Source organism: Kryptolebias marmoratus, linkage group LG1 (genome assembly GCF_001649575.2).
Source record: "Kryptolebias marmoratus isolate JLee-2015 linkage group LG1, ASM164957v2, whole genome shotgun sequence".
NCBI classification, from domain to species: domain Eukaryota; kingdom Metazoa; phylum Chordata; class Actinopteri; order Cyprinodontiformes; family Rivulidae; genus Kryptolebias; species Kryptolebias marmoratus.
The window spans coordinates 11,759,091-11,762,507 of NC_051430.1; the positions used below are offsets into that span (position 1 = coordinate 11,759,091).

Here is a 3,417-nt window from a genome sequence, read left to right on the forward strand (position 1 = left end):
CCATGTGTGATTTATGCCTATAACCTGTGTAATTACAGCGCCAACAGCAGCAGCCATCAGGTTCAGATGGGGCGAGGCACAGACATGCCCCGTCACCTCAGAGCAGAGGCTCGCCAGCTTCGCTGCAGCAATTTTCTTTTCACCATAATCTCCTCCACGCTGGCTCCGTAGCAACATATTTGTGTGACAACAGGAAACCTGCCGGCAAACACGAGCCAGCTCTTTCCCACAACGTGTTTACAGGGGAGGCATGTTCGGCAAATTAAATTAACTTCTGCTGACGGATTTTCGCTATTATCACCGAGCCGTGTGGTCTGACGCCGATAAAAACAAAAGACCTGGCATTCCTGGAACGAGTGCGTGTTCGCCCCTCGCCTTTCATGTCCGAGCTTTAGCCTGAGATCACGTTATGATGAGAAATAAAGGCTGTTTCGGTCAAACCTTAAAAACAGCGTTGTGCGCAATCTCATGCCACGTCACACTCAGAGTACCAGCTGCTACTACATCGGATTTTAGCTCTGTATCCATAGAATTAAAGTTTTTTTTGTGTGGGTTAATGTTGACTAACAGTGGCGGCCATCTTGACTTGGATTGGCTCCAAACAAATCATTTGTAGAAGTGCATCCAGTGATTATTTCCTAAAGGTTTCATTAAAGTCCTTTCAGTGGTTCAGGCAGAGCCGACTCCAAACAGGTGATGGCAAAATATTTTAACAAAGTTCTTGAACAACTTGTTTATGATCCCAGCTCCTGTTTGGGATCAGTCTCAGTTACTTATACACCACATTTTATGTTAGTATTTGTAAAACTGAGTTATAGCCATTTTTTTTTTTTTTTAAGGTTAGCTGGTCGTGGGAGCCATCTTGAATTGGGCCTACTTCAAAAGCTAATCAGTTGTAGATGCACATATATTGATAACTTTCTGCAAGTTTCCTTTATTTCTCTCAGTGGTTCATGATATTTTGCAAACAAATCGATTAAAGCACTCACAGACAAAGGGTAAAAACATTACCACCTGCTTTCGTATTTTTGCAGTGGGCGACAATAAACTGAAGCAAAAGTGCAATAGATGCATGGAGAAATAAAGCACGTGTCACAAATTCCATTTTCGTTTGACCTAATTGTCCGTCCGTTTTGAGGGTTAAAATATGAACGGCGAGTACTTGGACCTCCATCTGATCTGCCATGTCTATGGACTCACTCTCAGATCCCACAGCACAGGGGGAATCTATCTGTTGCTATGCATTCTGGGAATAAAAGTCCTTGAATTTTCAGTTCTTGCGCCCTTTTGTCACTGTACACGCATTGGATAGATGTCCATGACACACCCAGGCGCTGTCAGCATTCACAGAGCTCTTCTTGATGACCCCCCTCTGTGAAGCAGCAGGACAGAAAGTCAGGGGAAGAAAAGAAAGAGAAGAAGAAAGGCAGAATGTGCCCACATGAGTGTGACATGGTGCTGCCAGACTCGTACGCTCACCATGACAACCATGCAGACGAGGGAGGAGGCCCGAGGGGGGTGGGGGGTGTACCCCTTGGCTCTTTGGTGAAGTACAATGTGCTGTCTTAACCTCAGTGCCGTCCCCGTTGTCGGCGGGTCAAATCCTTGAATATCAATGAAGTGACTGAGTGTCCCTCGCAGTGGTCCTCGGAATTGTCCCGCTCACATGAGAAGAGCTCGCTGTCCCGCCTGACCTCCTCTGACCTGCTTCCAGCCCCTTAGCCGCTTTCAGAGCAGAAAGGCTGATTCCACGGGGTTAAACAGCACTCAGCCAGAGCTTGCTCATCCCTGCCTCCCGCTTCCTCTCAGATCAGTTCGTTTCATGTTGGCCGGAGCAGTGAATCCCGCTCGGGGCTTACTCCCAGGTTCCTCCCACAGAGTCTGAGAGCAATGTGGAAAATGGAAACACAAGAGACGTTTTTAATGTATGTTTGTGCTCATGTCACGTTCATGTGGGAATAATGGAGACTTTGATACTGACTTTTATTCTTTTTTTTGATAAATCGATCACATATTATAGTGTGAAAAAGCATTCACTGACATTACATTAAAACTAGTTAGCAAATATAAGAAACACTAATAAATCAAACACATAACTTTCCTTTAAAGAATGCCAATCGCCCTTCGTCTCTCATGCAAGAGTTTTAAACTAAGATTATCTTATGTTGAGAAATGATAAAGCTGTAGAAGTTTTGGTCTGACTTTGAAAATATGTCACACAGTATGTAGTTTGAGATCTGGGCAGATGGCGCTCCTAGTATTTGTTGAGAACGACTCTCAGCTACTACTATGCTTCGTTTTAGCTCAATATCTGTAAAACAGAGGCAAAGACATTATCACTCATCATTTACCTGTTTGGCAATCTGATTGACAGCTTCAGATCTGTGTTGTGTGAAAGGGTTTCCACCTCCCGCACGCCCACGAGTCAACTCATAATAGTTTCAGCCACCAGAGCAGCATTCCAGCAGCAGCTCTGCCTGTCTTTGAGCAGGAAATAAATGACATTTAGCCTCACTTCCTGCTTGCTTTGCAGCGCTGCTCCTTTTTCTCCTTTGATGAGCAGAACTGAGAGCTCCTCTCGTCGCTTTTAGCGGATCTTGCCGGGACAATTCAAAGCAATGACCGTGACCCGACGCGGTGATCAAACACTGCGTTAAATGCCCTTCTTACAGACTATTGTTACGGACAGGCTAACTGTATTGTGAGCATTCACGAACTAGTCAAGCAGGTGCTCTGCAGTAAATATGTAGACACATTGTTTGCATGCCTCTGTAGGATCTTCCCAACCACAGCTTGTGGCTTTTGGCTCAGGCCTGTCATGCAACAACTAATTTATGAGCTTCGGTCTTTTTTTTTTTTTTTCTTCTTTTTTTCTCCACATCTGTTCTAAAAACAAACATAAAAACGCCCCAAAAAACAAACCTCGAACATGAAAAATGCAGGAAATCTTTTTGGGAACTTTCCTAATCCATTACACCAGAAAAAAAAACCCAAAAAACAAGTTCTCATATATGTGTTGACAAGCTTACGAGTCTAAACAAACCCTTATGCAGGCTCAAGTCTCACATCAAAAGAGGAGAAAATACACTCTGGTTTGAGAAGAGCTCGCAGAGCCAATGAGTCGCCGTAAACAGAGACAACAGCGATCCAGAGGTGTTTTCACAGGACTTGTCGGGCTGCAGCTCACAGATTGGCCCCGTAAGTGGGCTGTTATTTTCCACTCAGGCCAGATAAGTGGGTCCCGACCCCTTCGGCGGGCAGATTAGCCGCTTCTGCCATCGCTCCCATTACTTTTATCACGGCCAGACAATCTCGGCTGCCACCACCGTCCAGTAAACCCAGGATTCTTCAGCCAGGCTTGATTACTCAGAGGAGCACATGCACTATCAGATACAACTGCGAAACCCAACAGCGAAG

The 3,417-nt window shown here is 45.1% G+C and overlaps 1 long non-coding RNA gene across 1 annotated transcript; it reads right to left on the reverse strand.

The window, feature by feature from the left end:
• Positions 1-12: 12 nt before the first annotated feature.
• On the reverse strand, positions 13-3,417 carry LOC119617414. The gene is made up of 3 exons (XR_005233659.1): positions 2,352-3,417; positions 1,480-1,881; positions 13-1,372 (listed from the first exon to the last, which is right to left on the reverse strand). It is a non-coding gene; the product is annotated as an uncharacterized LOC119617414 (long non-coding RNA).